This window comes from Talpa occidentalis, unplaced genomic scaffold, assembly GCF_014898055.3.
Source record: "Talpa occidentalis isolate TD23 unplaced genomic scaffold, MPIMG_talOcc4v2.1 talOcc4.2, whole genome shotgun sequence".
NCBI lineage: Eukaryota > Metazoa > Chordata > Mammalia > Eulipotyphla > Talpidae > Talpa > Talpa occidentalis.
In genome coordinates, this window is record NW_023602073.1 from 106,148,205 (window position 1) to 106,170,379 (window position 22,175).

Genomic DNA, 22,175 nt, shown 5'->3' on the forward strand with positions numbered 1-22,175 from the left:
CTTTAGGGGGCGGGGGGTGGGGGGAGGGATTGGGGTCAGAATGGGGGGCTGCAATTGTATGGGGATATAAAAATAAAATTTATTATTAAAAAAAAAAATCAACAATATTAAGTATTGGTAAGGGTGTAAAGGAAAAGGAATTCTTGATGGGAATATAGTTTGTTCCAGACTCTCTAGAAATAGTATGAAGGTTTTTTTAAATATTAAAAATAGATCTACCATATGATCCAATAATCCCTCTCTTTGGTATCTGAAAATACACTATTTAGAGGAACATTGCACTCCCATGTTCATTACAATACAATAACAAAGTTATGGTGACAACCTAATTGTCAGATGACAAATAAGGACAATGGAATACTACACAGCAGTATAAAAGATGGGATCTTGCAATTTGCACCAACATTAATGGAATTAGAGGGAATTAGGCTAAGTGAAATAAGTCAGAGGGAGAAAGATAAATACCGATTATCTGGCAAAGGTAAATCTGAATTCTGTATATTTTCAATATTTACCTACAAGGTTTTATATGAGAAAAATGAGTTTATTCATATGAAGATTTAGCCGTTTCACAAAGATCTTAAGTGTTAATAATGTATAAAAATTTAAGGTTACTTGGAAAGCATTCTAAATACAATTTGTACTAGAGGGAATTTTTTTCCCTAAATTGCAAGTTGTGGGAAGCTCTGATAATTTTAGCTAGCTTTATATTTTTAAAAGCTGCCAGAAAATGCATAGAATTTATCTTTTTGTTATGCTAATAATATAAGGTTTAATGAAATAGTTTCTCCTCACTTTTTTATAAAATGAACAAATACATCATAACATTGTAATGAAGTTTTTGAAATGTTCTACTGGCACATTAAGAATTGGAGACAACAGATTCAACTACCCATGTACATTTTCCTCATCAAACAAAATGCCCCACTCACTTTCAGGATGTTTTCCAAATCTCCTGTTAAACTCACATCTCTTTTAGAATATGTATAAATTGGCTCAAAAGCAGACATTAATGGAGATTATTTCGTCAAATAAGTAGGTAAGGTTCTCGTCTTGAAATCATTCTAAGTCGACTGGAAAGCTTTAAGCAAGAGCACTTGTAGAGTAAGGTAAAAGTATCAGTAAGGTAAAAGTATTAGGATAGATGACGGAACCCTGTGGTCCCATACATGCCTGATGGCGGGCACCTGGAGTAGGGTGTGGGCATATGTAGATGGGATTCACCTGGGCTAAGACTGGGCTTTTAAGGGTGGCATCACAGGGACGCCAGCAGAAGGAGCAGAAGCAAAGAAGCAGAACGAATGGAGAAGCAGAACCAAGGGAGAGAAAAAGCAGAGAGAACACGAGAGAAGGCCGGAGAGCCCAGACAGAGTGAAGACTTGCTGGGGACTGCGAGGTCTGCCAGCCTCCCGGCCCCCCGGTATACTTCCCGCCATGTGCCTGGTAAATCCTAATAAAAGCCTGCAAAAGCCACCAAGGACTCTCTAGGATTCTCTCCTCTTTTACCCCGTCCGCATAGAATCAGAAAACCTGCTCTGAGTCCATTCCTGCCCCCTACCGCACTCTGTCTTTTAGAGTACAACAACTCTAACTGGTTGCCAGGTAGGAAGGGATTTTTGAAGGGGCAAATATGTAATAAGAAGACTGGCTCAGGGGTTATTATGGAAAGAGGGGTAAGAAATGAAAATGATGGTATAGACTTTTTTAGTAATATAGGTAATTCCAAGTAAGTTGGTAATATAGGTAGGTAGTGTAAGGGTAGGACAGGACACGGAGCAGGTTTTCTGATCCAGCAGACCGGGTAAAGGAGGAGTCAGAGTGATCCAGCAGACCGGGTAAAGGAGTCGTCAGAGTCCTCAGTGGCTTTTGCAGGTCTTTTATTTAGATTTACCAGGCATATGGCAGGCAGGGGTGCTGGGGGGCAGGGAGGCGGGCAGTCCTCCCAGCCCCCGCAAATCCTCACTCCATCTGGGCTCTCTGGCATTCTCTCTGCTTCTCTTCTTCTCTCTCAGCTTCTGTTCATTCTTGGTTTCTGCTGGCGTCCCCATGACACCGCCCTTATAAACTCAGTCTCTTAGCGCAGGTGTACCCACTCCAGGTGCCGCCATCAGGCATGCATTCAGGACCACAGGGTTCCCTCATCTATCCTAATGGCGGGAGGGGAGAAAAAGCCTGATACTTTTTCCTTACCCTACAGTTAGCATACTTTAGTATTATATGTTAATAAAGTTTAGAAGTATAGGTATTTATGGGTAGGCAGATTTATATGTAGTGAAAGATATATAACCATAAATTATAGTCTGAATGTTTTCCACAGCAAGCAAGCATTGCCTTCATCCATTCAATTCGGAACAAGGGGAAGAGTAAGATTCAAATTTTCTCATTCCACTAATTAAAATTTTTCGGTGACTGACAGTAACTCTTAGGATGATTTTCCATAGTGACCCTTGGTGCTTTACCTAGATATCCCTTCAGGTGTGATAGATTTATTTAACCAGCTGATCAGAGAGCTGCCTGATACAGCCTTCAGCTGTCAGCTCTCTACTAAGAAAATGATCAAGCCCAAGGTCATAAATCCTTCCAGGGAAGGTTGCATCCAAAAACAGATCAATATGGGAGAATTATAAAGGCACACCCCCCCAAACTCAACACAATTTTGAAGGGCTATCTCAACTCCAGATATCCAGTGAAGTTGGCCGAGGCCTTCACTGAGATTGCATAGCAACTCAAGAGTCAGTCTTGCTTTTCTCCTCCCTTTCTCCGGTGCTAATGCCAGGAGCACTCATGTAATAAATTGAATGGCTTCAATTAAGCTTCACATACTGTTACTTGCTTTAAATACATTCTGCCATAATCAGCTTCTCTTCAATACCTCTCATTCTTTCCCTTAACTGCAGGAATACCAGTTTTCTGATGCTTCCATTTAGAACATCTTTATCACCATTCTTCAATCAAATACTCATCTACTAACACTTTATTTGGCTCAATTCAATGTTGGTCATTTCTGAGAGGATTTTCCCAAAGCCTTCAACCCTGAGTCAAACACTTTGTTCTGAGCTACCATAGTAGCTCTTTAGAGCTTTGTGAGATTAAATCTCTTTAGAGATTAACATGTTTCCCAAAAGTACTAGTATTATTTATTCATCTTTCACGGTGAATAAAAGACTGTGGAAAGAGAATTTCAATGTCCTTCTAGTTCCTCCAAAGTGTAGTATGTAGCACGTTGCTTGACATAAAACTATATTTTAAAAAATACTTCCTAATTGAATAAAGTTTATGAATGCATGAAATAACAAACAAAACTAGAAGTGATTCAAAACCACTGGAGCTATATTCCAGATCTTTGTTATTATTGTAATTTAAAGGACCATTATACATATTCTCAACATCATTGGTTGTGTGTTCAATCATATTCAGTTTCATTTTGCAGATAAGAAAGACATAATTTGTTCTGGGCTTCAAAGAAAAAAGATGAGGAAGTTAAATTTATCCATCTTTAAATGCATGCTGGCTCAAGGAAGGCATTTCCAAAATGCTGTTTTTTTACTGCCTGCTTATTATATTTACAAAACTAAGGCAACGGATTAAAGGAAAATATCGGGAACAAAGAATCAGATTATGGAGTAACTAGGTGAATGCTGAGGCAAGTAATACAAACTCGGGAATTCTTATTTCCTATACGTGTAAAAATTCAAAATTAGTAACTTAGAGAAGTCGATGCAATTAAGTGAAACATTTTATACATACAGAACAAACATTTATTACTTCTTTTTCTTCTCTTCTTTCACTCAAAAATACCTTTATCCTTTTCATAAAGCATTAATTTAGGGATAATGTTTTTGTTGTGACATCAAAACAATATATACATAACTTCATTTTTGTTTTTTTAAGATTTATTTATTTACGCATACAAGAACTGGAGTACAGGCCAGAGGTGCAGGGGGAGAGGGTGTTAGAGGATTCACCAGAGACAGAGTGGGGAGCAGAAGAGGCCAATTGACTAATATACCTGCTGAGGGGAACACTGGGCAAAACAGGAGTGGTCTGCTGCACCATATGTGTCAACTCCCCAACCAGGGATTGAAATCGTGCTGCAGAAGCTGCGGATTGCTTCATAGTACTGAGGTGTAACCCCTTGCACCACCAGGGAGGCCCCCTATAAAACTGTTTGTATTCTTCTTTGATATAAACCATCATGCTCTGCTCATACTAAATTTTAATTAAAATTAAAGATAAATTTAAACTTCTAAATTTGTCTTTCATGATGAATTCTTTTATCTTTTTTAAAAAATATTCAAAAACAACTATACCATTAAAAACTAAAATCTAAAAGATAATACATATCAGAGAGAAAAAGGGAGAGAGATTAGAGTCACATAAATCCCAGATTCTTCTGTATAATGATTCTAGTAGATCAAAGAATCCTCTATTTTTAACTTGCTGCCAAATACACACACACACACACACACACACATTCACAGGAAAATTCAGTTGCAATTGTTCAGATCATGGGTTAAAAATAAATTGTGAGAAAGTTTCATATTGAAACTTAATATGAAAAAATTCAGGAAGGCCCTAATAAACATTCTAATAGTTGGCATGAGACACTATCATCATCTGGTATATTATATCATGTTACCTAAAACAATTATCATTGATAAATAACTTTTATGGTAAATAGAACCTCTTAATATCCTCATCCCCATTGCTCCAAAATTTGCTTTTAATAATGTAGGAAGATGGTTATTCTCTTAACACTATTTTAGTAATACCACTCTAGGCTCTTCATCGTTCTTTTTTTTTAAGATTTATTTTCCTTAAAAATAAACTGGGGTGTAGACCAGAGGTGAGGGGGGTGAGAGGATTCACCAGAGACAGAGTGGGGAGCAGAACAGGCAGATCTACTGAAATGCACTGCTGAGGGGAGCAGAGGGCGAGACCTGAGAGGACTGCTACACAATGCAGGTCAGCTCCCTGGCCGTGGCTCAAACTCATGCTTCATCAGCTGGTGATAGCTTGATAGTGCTGAGACTTAAACCCCTGCGCCACCAGGGAGGCCCTTTCATCATTTTTGGTATCACCATTCTATTACTCAGTAAGTGTGATATTAAAACTGAAAATTTCTTATTATATATATATATATATATATATATATATATATGGGGTACTAGGGAGAGAAAAGGAAAACTGTGTAAGATTAGCAAAATTAGGAACATTGTGGATGTAACATTGATCTAGAAAATAAAAGAAAATTATATAACTCCATCATCATAGCCTTAGACTAAGTATAGCTATGTTCATTATAGCTAATGTTTATGAGGAAAGTATTATCTCTAAAGATTGAAATGATAATGTGGTGAACTGAACATTCAGTTAAAAAAGCTCAAAACTTGACTCTACAGTAGGAAATAAGAATATTTTCCAGAAGCTTTCATAAATTTGCTTTTAATTTACATAATACTGAATCACTGGATTTCAAGGGATAATTATTAATACTTTAAAGCTATTATTTCATCAAGGTACATAATTAATGTAAGTAGTCAGGTATGAGAGGTAAGACTAGACACACATAAACATAGTTCTGGGATTTCTATTCAATGTCATTGTTCTGTATGTCTGTCGGTATCATCTTTTAATTATTATAGCTTTATAATATATTTTAAAATTAAGAGATGTGATGTCTCCAGCTCTTTGGCTATTTGGGGTTCTTGTTTCATATGAATATTATGGTCCTTTTAATTCTATTTTCTGTCATTGGTATTTTGATAGTGATTACATTAACTAAGTAGAACACCTTTTATCTCCTTGGTTTAGCTAATCCCTAAGTATTTTGGTTTTTAATGATATTGCAAAAACAATTGTTCTTTTAATTTCCATTCTTGATAGCTTGTTATTGGTGTATAAAAACACAACTGATTTTTTATGCTGGATTTGTACCCCACAATTTTATTGAATGTGTTTAGTAGTTCTATAGGTTTCTGTGAAGTTCTACAGGTTTCTGTGAAGTTTTAAGGGTTTTCTACATATAAAATCATGTCATCTACAAACAGACACAATTTTTCTTCTTCCTTGATTTGGATGACTTTTTTTTTTCCTACTTTCTTTTTCAAAGATTCTAATACTATGCTGAAAATTATTGGCAGGAATGAATCTCCTCGTCATGAACTTATTCATGAAAAGCTTTCAATTTTTCACTGTTGAGTATATAACACTATGAATTTTACATATATTACTTTTATTATATTGAGATACATTCATTTTATATCAACTTTGTTGATTTTTTCATTATGAATGCATGTTGAATTTTATTATAGTCTTTGCATCTTTTGAAATAAACATAGTATTTTTATCCTTTATTATATTAATATGATGTAGCACATTAATTGATTTGTATACATTGAACCATTCTGGCATACCAGGAATAAATCCCACTTACTTATGTTACATGTGATCATCTTAATATGCTGTTGGTTATCATTAGATTTTGCTGAGAATTTTTATATCCACATTTATATCTATATTTATAAGGAACATTTGTCTATAGTTTTCTTTTTTTATATTGACTTTGTCTTTGGCATCAGAATATTGCTGGCTTCATAAAATAAGTGTGGAAATAGTCCTTTTTCAATGTTTTAGAAGAATGTAAGAAGGATTGAAGTTAACTCAATTCATCTTTACATATTTGGTAGGACTTATCAATGAGGGATTTGTTCCTGTGCTTTTCTTTAATAGGAAATTTTATTACTGATTTATGCATTAGTGGTCTGTTTAGATTTTCTATTTCCTCATGATTCAATCTTGGTAAGCCGTCTACAAGAATATATCCACTTATTTCAGGTTACTCAATTTATTGGCACACCATCCCTTATGATCCTTCTTATTTCTGTGGTATCAGTTGCAACATCTTTTCTTTAATTTCTGATTACTCATTGAAGTCTTCTCTCTTTTTTCCTTCATTTGTCTAGTTAAAGATTTTTCCATTATAACTTTAAAAAAATTATTCCATTTCACTGATTTTTCAATTGTTTCCCTATTTTCTATTCAATTTATTACTATTCTATTAATTTTTTTCTTTTTGTTAACTTTGATCTAAGTTTGTTCTTCTTTCTCTAGATGTTTCAGTTGTAGTTAGGTTACTTATCTGTGAACTTCTCTTATTTGTTTTAAAGATTTATTTATTTATGCACACTAGAGCTGGGGTACAGGTCAGAGGTGCAGGGGGTGGCAATGAGAGAATTCACCAGTGAAACAGAGTGGGGAGCAGAACAGGCAGATCTACTGAGACACATTGCTGAGAGGAGCAGTGGGTGAGACAGGGGAGGTCTGCACACCATGTGGGTCATCTCCCTGGCTGGGGATCGAACTCATGCTTTATTAGCTGCAGATAACTTCATAGTGCTGAGACCTAACCCCTTGCACCATCGGGGAGTCCCCAGAACTTCTCTTTTAATGTAGCTTTTTAATCTTATAACTTTCCTCTTAGTGACACTTACACTGTGTTTCAAGTTTTGATATGTTGTGTTTTGATTTGTCATTAGATATTTTCTAAGTCCCAGTTTTGAGTTTTTGACTCAATAATTGGTCAAGCATTGACTAATTTTCACATTTGCTAATTTTATTTGTCATTGATTTCTATTTTCATTTTATAATGGCAGGAAAAGATACTTGACATGATTTCAATCTTTGAAATTTTGTTAAGCTATGCTTGTTATCTAACATAGAGCACATTCATTGTGAGCTTGAGAAAAATATTTGTTATTAAGTAAAATGTTCTGCATATGTCTTTTAGAGTCAGTTGGCCTACAGTGTTTATTTCTGTTGTTTCCTTATTGATTTTCTGCCTGGATGTTCTGTCCATTATTAAAAGTTGGGTATTAAAGTTATTATTGTACTGAGTCTATTTCACCTTTCAGATCTTGCAGTGTTTGGTTTATACATTTTATGCTCTGATATTGGGGACAACTAAAGTTATAGTTATATATTTTCTGATGTATTAACACTTTTATTATTACATAATGATCCTTCTCTCATGACAGTTTTTGACATAAGTCTACTTTGGCTAATATAAGTGTAGTTACTTTGCTCTCTTTTGGTTATAATTTTCATAGAATATCTTTTCCCACTCCTTTAATTTCAGACAACTTCAAAACAAAAACTAGTCTATTATGTCATTATTATTGAAAACTTTTGATATAATTCTACTAAATTCTAGAAATCAATGAACTGTTATTTTAAAACCTAAAACATATAATACATATTAACTTGATGGCAAACCCTGTAAAATTTCAATACATGGCAACTAAGTATAAACAGTTTGAACTTTAAAATAATTTAAAATAATTTAAAATTTGTGTATAGGGGCCTCCCCGGTGGCACAGCGGTTGAGTGCTGGGTTGCGAAGCTGCCCGCAGTCTCTGCAGCACCAGTTTGATCCCTGGCCTCTGGGCGAGGGTCCCTCATGGCGCACAGACCTCTCCTGCCGCCTGCTGCGACCCTGCTGCTGCTTTTTATAGTCAGTTCTTGGGATCATAAGAAATAGAAATACAAAAGACCAAAGATGGAATACCCACAAAAAATATTAACTACTCTGTTGAAAATGATAATGCTAATAGTGTATATTTGCATAAGACATTTGCTTTAAAATAAGTGTAGATGACTAAAATAAGGATTTATTATCTTGTTTTTGATTCTTTGCTTCATCTCAACTCCACAGGAAACACATCTGTTTACAGTTTTCCCTTACCTGTTTTTTCTCTTATGTAGAATTGCTTTTCTTAACAAACATTCCAGTAAGTTTCATGCATGAGAAAACCAAGTGTGTTTGAAATTGATAAAGGTTGTGAAGAGCTGTATATTAGCTAAACATAACTTCTGAAAATATATTTTAAGGCAAATCTTATCAGCCAAATGTCAGAATCACTACACTGATATTTAGACTAATAGAACAAGCTCACTCTGGAAATAAGTGAGCTGTTAACCAGAGATTCAAACTCTAAGCATAGGTAGAAAAAATTATTTGTTCTGTGTATTCACTGGTAATCAAAACAACTCCTTTGGTATTCTCTGTTTAAATAGAGGTGGATGGTAAACATTCTATAACAATACTTTTAAAATAAGGAGAGGGAATGCTTATAAGTTACTTCTCAAAGAAAGAAAGGAATTGTTCTTTGCAATTTTTCATAAATATTTTTTTCTTTGTTGATACTTTTTGGATGCTGCCTTTCCTCATTTGTGGTACAGATTCGTAATGCAATAACCCAAAGACAGTGTGCATGTTTATGGAAGTGGGAGATGGTGAAGTATTTAGGTGTGTAAAGCCACCTAAAAACAAAATAATAATACCCTCAGGCCTATCCAGAAATAAAACAGTTAACTGGCTATTTCCTTGGTGGGATTGGTTTTAACATACATCTAAATCCTACATGTGAGTTAAATGTAGATAAGTAAGTAGATATGGTTATTCTTATAGACTAAGAACCATATTTCCCAATGAATTGTTTCAGAATGTGACATAGTCTTACTCATTACTAATATGAAATCTGTATACTTATTTTCAAGAAACTGGCATAATCACTCATTAATACAACAAATAGCATACATTGCTTTTAAAACCATTTAAGTACATATACACCATGGAATATTACTCAGCATTCAAAAAAGATAAACACATGCAATTTGCAGCAACATGGATGGTGCTAGAAGGTATCATGCTCAGCAAAACAAGCCAGAAAGAAAAAGAAAAATACCCGATGGTCTCACTCATAGCAGGAATCTAGAAAACTTAAATAAGGGACCAGGAAAATGAATAACTATAAGAAAGTGAAAATCAAAATCAACAAAAAACTATGAACCAGAGACACTCTATGGGGTGTGGGGGACAGGGAGGGGAGGGATTGGGGTCAAAATAAGGGGGTTGCAATTGTATGGGGAATATAAAAATAAAATTTATTATTAAAAAAAGAATGATGTTCAACAAAGAATTAAAAAAAATAAAATCTACAAAACTAAAAAAAAAAACCATTTTAGTTACATGTATATAGGTAAAGTTTAGCAATGCCATCTTTATATACACACACATACATATATATACTCACAGAGTAAATCATAATATTAGATTGAAGAAATTTGTTGTAAAATATATACTATTAGAAATGGATCTATTCTTCATGTTTATTTTTTACTTTCTCATTACAGATTCTAAAATGTCCATATTATATACTTATCCTCATTGATTTGAATTTTTCCACATGATGCAAAGAACTGTCTGTCTTAAAATAAAATTGACAAGGATACTATATATATATATATAGTATATGCAGTATATGTACTATATATAAATGTACTATACGTACATAAAACATATATATATTTCTTTAATTTATATTAGGTATTTTCTAGATTACCAATTTTTGAATTATATATGATCTAAGAGAATCTATTAGAATATATCATTAGTGTGGGTCATAATGGCTAAATGCTTTTGTTTTAATATATGACTGTAAATAACTTTAATCTGTTATTAAATTGCTCTAAATTGCTAAAGTTGTTTTTTACACAGTAAAAAAAAAAACTCCATTTCACTACATATCCTTATCCCACAGCAAATGACAAAATAATTTGATAGTTTCATACAATATTTCATACGATTAAATAATATTTGCAGTTAACTAACCTTATATAAGGTTTAATGGGAGACAATGAAATTATCAGCTCTGCTATAAAATCTTTAAAAATAAAATATATTAAACAGTTACTTTAAAATTAACTATAAGTTGCATAAGGCCTACATTCTCTACATAAATTCCTGGATTTGTAGTCTATTTTAATGGTACATGTGAGAAAATACAAAATAAATTTTACCAATAATGTTCATATTACAGAAAAAAATATAGTCATAATTTATAATTTATTATTGACATCTGAATCTATTGCTGACCTACCCTGTCAGCAAAGTTAGGTTGGAGTGGTTAACTATCTTTTCAACTTATTTTTACAATTTACATAGGCATGGCATGTTGTTTGACTGTGAGTCATATAACTGGAACCAAGAAGTATGTGACAGGAAACCAAAAAGACAGGAAAAGGAAATAACTTGACCTCATTTAGAAGCAAGGGGTCAATCCACCAGAAAGATTCAATCCTTTGAAAAGGACATTCTCCCATGTGAACTGATTTGTAATTATCCAATGGATTCAGCCAATTCTGCATTCCTCTGCCTCCATGCATTTTACCTAATGATCTCTTGTCAAATACATTCCTGTAACACATTCCACTCCACAGCAGTGGAATTCAACTTTTTTGATCTCCCAAGCCCAACTTCCCAAAATACAATATAAACCATATGAGGAACCTACCTTCTGATAACCCAGCTCCACAAATAGTCCTTTCTTTTCTCAAATCCAAGCAGAATATTGTTGGCATCTCTGAGTAGCAGGTAACACCTTTTAATGTAAGAATGCATGTGTTATTTCATCGAAGGTATTAATAAACAATACCAAAGATGACACTATATTAAAGTATAATTTAATTATTAATTACCCAGGTATATCCCCAAATAGGGATATCTTACTAAAATTAATTTCCAGAATTTTATTTGTAACTTTTTACCAAAGTTTACAAGGCTGTATTTTTAAAAGATTCTTAAATTTGCTTCAATTTAACATAAGAGTCTGTATTTCAATTTTTACTTAAGCTAGTTATATACTTCCCGCTAGGTCACTTTATTAATGATTTGAAGAATAAGCAAGTGTATAAACCACTATTGTAAAAATCACTCAAAATAAGAAAACAAACAAAAAATAAAGAGAAAAATAACATGATGTCACTACTTTGAGACAAACAATAAAGTATGAAGTAGTATTTTTAGGATATTTCTGGTGTCATCGAAGATAAATGTAATAAGTGAATTTTTGCTGTAAGAAATACTTTGGAAACTAATGAACTCAAAACTCTAATCCTACCCATATGGAAGCCAAGGTCCCAAAAGACTAATTTATCAAAAATCAAAGCTGAATTGAAAATCAAAATATTCACATAATAAACTGTCAAATAATATGAAACAAATTCAATCGTTTATTTTACTTCATCAAATCTCTTTATCAAGCCATTTCTGTGTTAAAACACTACTAAATAGGGCCTCCCCTGGTGGCACAGGCGGTTGAGTGCTGCGCTTGAAGCTGTCCACAGCCTCTGCTGCACCTGTTTGATCCCGGCCCGCAGCGAGGGTCCCAGATGGCGCAGAAGACCTCTCCTGCAGCCTGCTGCTCCCCTCAGCAGTGTATTTCATCAGTCTGCCTGGTCTGTTCCCCACTCTGTCTCTGGTAAATCCTCTCACCCTCCCGCACATCTGGCCTGTACCCTAATTCTTGTATAAATAAATAAATCTTTAAAAAAAAAAAACCTCCACTAAATAATGGCAATGTGAGAAAGCAAGAAAATTGAAATGTTCCTATAAATAAGCAACCTACTTTTCATAAAGTAATTAATATATTTTCTCATCTAAATAATGACTGTTTAGTAAAAACAGACAAGTTAAATGAATAATAATGATATGATATTTAAACTTATTATGAATAATATCCCAATCACAGACTTAACTCTTAAACAGTTCTCTTATATTTTCATGAAAGATTTCAAGTACTGAAGTTGGTAAAGTTTTTGACAGGTACAAATATCATAAAGATAAAACAAGAACATTAATTCATTATTGTCTGATGAATGATACTTCACACTTAAATTGTTTAGGTGCTAATTGTGATGACCCAACAGAAGACCCAGATGTAGTTCATTTACCAAAATTTTGAGTGTGTGAAAAATGATAAATGTCTATAATGATGTTCTATTTCTGCCCAAATGAATTTTGAAGCAATGAATCCCACTTCTTCTCTGACAGTACATCAGAGCATTGGGCAAAATATTTCCAAGATTAATAGCTTGTCATAGAAAGCTCACAATTATAATATATATATATATATATATATATAATTATATATCCCTATATTTGAAATTATTTCATGTGAAACAGTGAAGAACTGCAGAGGGTGCATATAATATCTTAAATGAATATGGGAAGTGTCAATATTTCATTTAAAGCTTTCATGAAGAATGACGGTAAAAAGTTAAAATAGAACTCTATACTCAAGTAATATTTTAAAGGTTGCAAGCCAAATGTAGCAGTTTGGAATCACCAGCTGACAAACTGGCAAGAAGAATCAAAGTAGATCTTACAGAAAGTATGACAACCTTGCAGATAGGTTAAATTAAAATCTATTCACATGTGTAAGTGAAGGGAAGAGAAAGATTTTTCCTGACTCTAATGGAAGGAGGCTGCAGGTGAACTACAGAAATTAAAAATGTTGATATAAGCAGAAAATTCTCAGAAACTGCTATAAGACATTGATGTAGATTGCCTGGAATTTGAGATATTTACCCAGATATAGAATATTTCATAAAAATGTGAAATACAGTAATATTAACTTTATTCATTTTAACTTTATAGAAACAGAAACAGGTATTCTGAATATTGTTCTTAGCTCATGCTGTGTTCTGTTTTCTATAAGAAATCAATGCATCTGGAGGCAACTCTAATCTCACATGATAGCTCCAACTTCATGACTTCTCAAAGTCCCCATCTTCAAACTATTACATTAGGGATTAGGGTTTCAATATGTAATTTTGAGAACACACAAACATTCAGTCTAAAGCACTGACAGACTCATAAAATTGTTCTCACAATCAACTCATGTTTTCCTAGAATTGTCTGCTGAGGAAACAAGTTTTATGATCTACAGAGAGGAAGCACAAGAATTATTGGAACTGGGTTCCTAAGTAAAATAATATGGCAATATTCACACACTGACCTATTTGCTGAATGAATAACAAAACCAGCATTTTGGAATAACAGCTAGAGCTTATTTGCAAAACAAAATGGGACATATGTGTATCTGTCTGTGCATATATGTGTGTATGTGTGTATGAATATATACATATCATGCATGTGTGTGAATATATATACACACATACTGTATGTATGAATATATATAAATATATAGTACATTAAGTACTAGTATCTTGTTCTATAGAACTGCAGCTAGAAGATCTGGTCTCAGCATTTATTCCTATCTTTTCCTCTTTCTCATTAGTATACAACATTTTGTTCTCAGCTCCCAAGACTCAATGGCTTTCCACCAGAGTTCTCAATGCACCACTTTTGTGAGAAGCTGTGAATCCCAAGGATATTACACCTATAGGGACAGGTAGCAAAATTGTAAAGACTTTTCTATGGTATAAATCACTAGTTGCTCACAAACAGCACTGGACAGAGCTCTGAGAAAGCATCTATCATAATACATGCCTTGGGGTGGAGAACAGCTTAAGCTTTGTGAGGGGGACCAAAATAAGCTCCCCTAGATCACAATAACCTGCATCTATGGGAAAAGGGCAACAAAAAAACATTTTCTAAGGGCATAGTTGCAATCTCAATGTTGCTAGTAAAAAAAGAACAGATAAATAGCCACTAAATGGATAGGTGTTGGAATGGGCCTAGAACTAGAGACTATGGAAGGACAAGATAACTGGGAAGTTCAGTCCTCTGAGACATGGAATCAGAGTGCCTTCATGAGATGGTGTTTAACTGGAATGTTATTAGTATTCAGAGTAGCAAGAATTAGGTAAAAAGGAACAATATTTATCTCTGGGGATCCTTACAGAGGGAAACACAGAAAGTCTTAAAGTTAGGGTGAAGTAGATATTGAAAAAAAAATCAAACTAGGTTCAACCTTAAATCACAAATTATGCTTTAAAGAATGTGCAGGCTGTGATACATACATCGAGGTTAATTAAGATGCTTTCCTTATACCACATACAACAGTCAGAGAAATACTTCTTGTAGATCAACTGAAATTAACATACCAAAGGCAGAAATATTTGCAGGTATAAAGTGTATTCATTGGTTTCTCTTGTTCCAAAAAAGATACCAAGTTTTAATAAAAATAGTATGAAACTTTTGGAAAACCACATAACAACATACAGTCAAGAGAAAAATATATATAGTTTTATTCAGATATAAGACTGCCGATGTAGTTGATGTGAAAATTTGGAAGTCATCTCTTTCACCAAAAGATTTGCCTTGCAGACTTATCTCATTTATTCACTTAATCTCCCTATTGGAGGATAATTGCATCTTTTCTAAGAAAATGGTAGTCAAATAGCAGAACAAGGTATTTAATTGAAATGTTATTTTGTTTTGAGGTGGTTTATAATTAAATACATAAATAGCTGAGAAGTCATGAAACAATTACTGTCAAAGCTATCATATTTACATTTTATATACATCTTAATGTATTTTCCAATGCTATGAAAAGTAATAAAATATATCATTAAGTTAGTATAAATGTATATTTCTAATTTTTTATTTCAAGTCTCAAATATAAACAACATTCCCAAACACTTTTATCTTTTAAGTGTGTAAAAAATATAGTGATGACATGGAAAGTAGAGGGCACTGAAGTGAAAGGGGAAATTGTGCTAAAATTTATTTAAAGTATCGTTCTCATCTTAAATAATTCATATTGTTTTAATAACATTCTCCAAGCATAAATCTCATTTTCTGGAAAAGAGCTAGACCTAGGAGTTTGAGTAGATAGATGTTTCAAAACATAAACAAAACAATTTTAAGATTTATACATATTTTTAAAAAGAAAACTCGTAACTTTGATTAATTATAAACATATTAAATGCTATTCAGAGAATTAATTTAACGTTTTCAGCAATACTCTTTCACTTTGCTCAACGAAAACTAGAGTGTGTAAAATGACAGTAAGAAAAAAAAGTCTTGCATTAACCAAGAAACTCATTAAAAAATAAGGTATATGGACAATAAAGGTCCATCCAGAGGAAAACAAGTAATTATATTCAAAATTGTCAAGAAGAAATTTCCCTATAAAGGTTTTCATTTTTGATTGTCAAGTATTATAATATCAACCTTAAACCCAATCAAAAATTGTTGTTCCCAGTTCTCAGTGTATCTATGGTAGGACTAGAAAATTTGTATCACTACAATTGCTCTAGTGATCATTGTATTAGGGCATCTTAGGCATTAGTAATAGATAGAATGACTAGCTTATCATGAAATAATTTAAAATAATTCAATTAACCATTTAATCTAATGCTTTAAGCACTGGGCATCAAATAGTCCAAGACTTCATTTGGAATACAAATCACTCTAAAATGTGTCTAGGAGTAATGAAAAACAGTTAAAGTATAGAAATCATAGTGATTGTAAGGAAAATATTGTGATGATAAGAATTAGTTTCATGAAAACAAGATTTCAAAAGCTAAATCACTGAAGTGCTCAAAGCATGGTAGGTTCAATCCATTATTGTCAGAGAACTAAGCATTTGTTTTCAAATCTAAGCCATCAATATCTGCCCTAAGGCATAAAAATATTTGCCTCTTCTGACTACTCATATTTCTTTGATAAAATAAGCTGTGAGGAGGAATACTACCCATGTGTTGCTATGGTTTAGTATTTGAATACGAAAGTTAAAACAGAGTAAGCAGTGAACTGCCAAACTTACCCACAGCGAGAATTTCAGCTAGTAAGAGTTTCACAACTCTATTGAATGATCTCTGAAAGCAATCATTGACCTCTTTCAAGCTGATCTATGGAATATTTTAAACATATTTTTGCAGTTTTATAACTATTGCTCTTTATGCCTTTACCTATTTAATTAACATTGATCTGATCTATATTTTGTCACTATAGTGACTGTTTTCTAGAATTTCCTACAAGGAACCCAAATATTATGTACCTTTTAGTATATGGATTATTTCATTTAATATACTGCTTTTGAGAATTATGTACATTCTTAAATTTATTGCTATTTTATATTCATAAATAGTATTTTATTTAATGTATATGCCACAAATTTGTTTATTCAATAACATTGGAAAATGTTAAGCTATTTATATAAAGGTTATAAGGGACATTGATGTATATAGGTCTTTATGTAAACATGTTTTTATTTGTCTGATAAATATCTATTATTAGGATTGCTGATTAATATGGTTAATTATCTCTGGCTTCATTAAAAATGAGAAGTTGATCTCTAAAATTACTGTACTATTTTTAACTTCTGCCAGCAATAATGTAAAATTTCCATAGCATAACATCATTCGAAAGACTGGTAGTACCATTCTTTTTAATCTTAACCAATCTAATGATTGTATACTGATTTTGCATTTTGATTTTAATTTGTTCATGATTTTGACCATGTTTTAATGTGCTCATTTGCCATTTGTATTAATTTTTAGGTAAAGTGTCAGCTCAAGTTTTATTCCTATGATTTTTTTTTCAAATTATTTAAGTTTAAGAGGTTTTATGTTTTTTTTTTGTTTATTTGTTTTTTATATACATTCTGGATACAAGAGACATCCTGTAGGGGAGGAGGAGGAGGAAGGATCAGAGGGAATTCTAATATTGGTATAGAAAGGGAGGCAAATAAAAAAAGAGAATTCTAGGAAATTCCAAAGTCCTTATGGATGTGGCCTGTATAATTGGGGTATTACTACTATTATACATACATGGTAGCAGGTGATAATGAACTGTAAATTGAAACTTGCCCTGTAGGTATGTCTTCACTCTTTCTCCTTTCTACTTACTCTAGTTTTTCAATTCCTAGTTGAAGTCTCTGTCATCACAATAATGTATTCTTTCAACCAAAACTTCATGTCTTTGACAATCTTTTTGATTGTCAACTATGCCTTTACTTTCTTCAATATTGTCTTCTCTTACACCACTACTCAAGCAGTTTTCAAATGGCAGTCACTCACTGCTTTCACATGCAGCCCATGATGCCCAAACCCTAGAATCTGGATTGTAAATTGAAAAGGAGACAGATGAGAAATAAAGATGGATTTGATGGAAATTATGATGAATCTAGTTTTGACTGTGTTGAGCTTATTTTTTTAATTTCTCATAATAATGTACGTAAAATAATTAAATATACATGGGAAATTGTTTCCATAACAACCTTACCTAATGTATCCATTAGATATATGATCACTCCTTATAACCTATATCCAGTATGTGGAAGAGACAGGATACATGTAATAAAATGAGTCTCATGTTTCTCATTCTATCTCATATCATACCTTACTTTTAGTCCAAAATATAATAACTCATCTTTATTTTGTCTCGTTAATCTTCATTCCTTGATGTATGTTCAGAAGAGGAAGCTTTTACTAAGGCATTGGATAAAATTTCAACAGGTCCTATGATAGTTACAGTTAATCACAGAAAGTTCTATAATAACTTTAAATTACAAATTTCAATTCAATAATTAAAATGTCTCATCTTAGGTAATAATGAAGCTCTAGAGTTGTCTAATGTTAACCCTTCACAAAACTATGGTCTACAAAGTAGGAAAGAGCTTTTCCTTGCAACTTCCTAACTTGGGTCCCTATCATTCTAGCAAAGGGTGAGATCAGAGAAGAGGTGAAGGAAGAACTGATGCTAATTCACTGGTACTATGTTACTTCTTATTTCTGAGTCAGACCCATGTTTGAAACATTCCATTTATAAATAAATAAAATTACAAACACATAATTACATGCATATTTTATGTGTAAGCCAAGATGTGAAAACAATCTAAATGCCTAAAAACAGATGAATGTATCAAGCAGATGTGATGTATATATACAATGGAATACTACTTAGTGATCAAAAAAGATAAACCCTGGCACCTGACAGAAACATGGATGGAGCTTGAAGGAATTGTCTAAGTGAAATAAGCCAGGATGAGAAAGAAAATACCAAATGTTATGACATAAATGTGGAATATAGAAAAGCCAAATGAAAGGATTTACAAAGACTTTAAAAGCAACCCTTGAAAACTGTGGCTTTCAGAGGGGGGGAGTAAGAAGTGAGGGAAGGGACAAGCACAATGGACTGTGGTGGTGGGAGTGATACAGTGAACTATACCTGAGGAAGGAAATACTCTTCAGTCAAAACACTAGCAAGGATCTAAAACAATGCTACTAAAGTAACAACTAAAAAAACAAATAAAAAATGAATATTTCTTTGTATTCATAAATACAGAGTTTAAAATGACATAAGCTTAGTTAGAGCAAACCCCCTGCTTGATCCCATGGCCTGTCCTTGATGGATAAACCTTGGAACTGGTCTCTGAAAGTCGGCCTGGAACCTCATGGTCTCTATCCTCAAATAAAAGCTTTGATTTTTTTATGCCCTAATTACATCTTGGCCAACATTATGTATACACATGTGTCCAATTTTATACCATGGTAATATAATAATACTGTTGTTTTGCACTATATTTCATTTGCTATAGCATACCTGCAGAGTCTTTCATTCTCCCCACCCCCAGCATGCACTTGGCTCATATAATGCCAAAATAAACATATGCCATGTAGCAAAATTGAAGAGCAACATTTTTATCAGTAAGGATAGAATATTTCAATATACCCCATAAAATAAAAGCAGTAAGTTTTATTTGATCAAGCAATATTCTGTTAAAATAAAACATCATTTAAGGACTTTGTTGTAACCCAGAAATACACTTCATACTGGAATTCATTCCCGATATTAAAAGCTATGACACTATACTATTATGGTTTTTAAATATACATAACATTCACTTAGTTGATATGCCATATCTTATTAGAATCTGATTTCAAAAACTATGTGGTGTTCTTAAGAGAACTTATAATATGATTATACTATCTTATAAGACAATCGGAATGGGCTAAATGATATCTAACCCAAAAACAATGCATCCTAGTCACTAGAAATTGAAAATGTTACCTTTTTGGAAAAAAAAAAATATATATTAACTCATGTAATTCAGTTAAAGATTTTAAGATGAGATCATCCTGGATAATTTGGTGGGCCCTAGATTCAAAAGCAAGTGTCCCATAGAGACAGAGAAGAGTGATACAGAGACGAGGAAAGAATGTGACCAGAGAGTCTGAGATTGGGGTGACTTAACTACAAGTCCATAAATGCTGACAGTCCCCAAAAGGTGGAATAGGCAAGGAATAGAATCTTTCCTAGAGACTTTGTAGTTTTTTAGGTTCATCAACAACATCTTGATTTCAGACTTTTGGTCTCCAGACCTGTCAGAAAACACATGTCTGTAGTTTTCAAGACACAAGGTTTGAAAAAATTTGTTAGAGCAGCCACAGGAAATTAATAGAACAGCACTGAGAGTTGCTTTTTTCATTAATTATTTATAAACAATATGAATGTTAACTAAGAACTATAAGCATAGCTCCTTTAAATACAGTTTTCTTTAAATATTCTTTAATACATGAGTTTTCTTTAATAAATCAGAAATAATTGCTTATATTCTATACTGTCTATAAGTTGACATAAAGTCAAAAATATTATTTTAAATCACTCTATACTGGATGTTATTTAAATAATCCTTTTTTAATATTCATATTTTATTCACATACAAAATTCTATGTCTCTCAAATATGTAAGCAAGTGATAGTAAGGATTACAATTGAAATGTGTAGAATAAAACAAATTAAGCAGTCACACAAGGAGATAGCCTCATTGGTTCTGATGTATTTTCATATCCTCTTACATGTTGCAAGTGTTAATCTGGGCATCTATTTCTGCTTTCAATGCCACTACTACATCAACTTGTCACCTAAATAACTGTAATTAAGCATTCTCTCTTGTTGCTGATTACAGTATGCTGATGAACATTCCCGCTGGATTTAACAGCCTATTTCATAACATCTACAGTAATCATCACATATTATAATGTCTTTTTTGCTGAAGACTTCTTAAATAATCTAAAATGTAAATTGAACAAGTCTTTGATTATTGCAATCTAAAGTTCAACAGGCGCTTCATCAGAAAGGTATATGTATCATATCATTGACATCTTGTAAGCAATAGGACTATATCCAGGGAAATAAATACTTTAACTCTTTGGTCATTGATATATGCATTTTAGAAATTAACATCAGCCTATAATCAAAATATTTTCTTAGAAAATAGCATGGAAATAGGAAGTAATATTTTGAATTAAACACAACATACAAATAATTCATTTCTGAGGACTTTAAGATATATAGTTAATGCATGGAACAATGAAATTTGAATCAAGTTAAAAGACAATAAACACATATTCTAGCTATTTAACTAGGAATTTATTTTTCAGAGATTCAAAGGAAATAGGCATGATCTTCCAATTTCAATTTCTAAGATGTGTATGAATTTTATTATCGTTGTCTATCAGGTCTTGACAAAAAGAACTGTTCCACAAGGCCCATGATTTATAAAGTTACCGGTCTCATTCTCTCTCTCTGTCTCTCTCTCTCTCTGTCTCCCTCGTCTCTCTCTCTCACACACATACACACACACACACACAACCCATTATAAAATGCACATGCACCTGTGTCACTAGTGACTCAGAGTATCTCAGAGTATAGAGATAGCATAATACTATCCCTACAGCAAAGTTCTTATTACTACATTTTACTTCCAGTGAAACTTCCTATGGACCTGAAACAGAGACAACTGACTTCTAAAACTGTAATGATTTATTATTTTCCAATGTGAATGGAAAGCTTGGATATTTGTCTGTATGGTGAGAAAAAGTAGTTTAATTAAATACGCAATAATATTTATTCATATTTGCTGCCCATAATTTCTTTGTGCTAAGCCATGAAAACATGGCTTAATAGATATAAGAAACTATAACAAGTAAAATTTTAGAGTAGGTAACGGATCAGTTTAAAATTCCAAAAAATACGTAATTTACGAATCATTTTATATTAAGTGAAACTCACTACCCTTAATTGCAAAAATTATATATTTATAAATATATTAAAGTTATAATTATTTGCTACATGTGATAGCAAATATTTGAGTTGACAAATATATGCATTTGATAACAGACTTTACTTAACCAAATATACATGTTCTGATTTCATATACCTGACAACTTATTATTTGAAATGTACAAATGCATATTGTTAGATTTGAAGCAGAGTGGGATATGCATATAAAATGGGAAATAGAATAATTAGAAGGAATAATCAACTAATGAATGAATCAGAATTCTAATAAGAACAGCATTATTTATCAACCTGAGCAAATCCATGTCAGACCTTAACAGGAATTAGATACAATGCAA

The 22,175-nt window shown here is 32.7% G+C and overlaps 1 long non-coding RNA gene across 1 annotated transcript in view; it reads right to left on the bottom strand.

The window, feature by feature from the left end:
- LOC129146495 (uncharacterized) overlaps positions 1 to 22,175 on the bottom strand; it is a 205,727-nt gene that overhangs the window by 104,599 nt on the left and 78,953 nt on the right. The window contains exon 2 of the long non-coding RNA XR_008553304.1: positions 11,355 to 11,441. This is a non-coding gene — a long non-coding RNA (uncharacterized LOC129146495). The remainder of the gene's footprint in view (positions 1 to 11,354; positions 11,442 to 22,175) is intronic.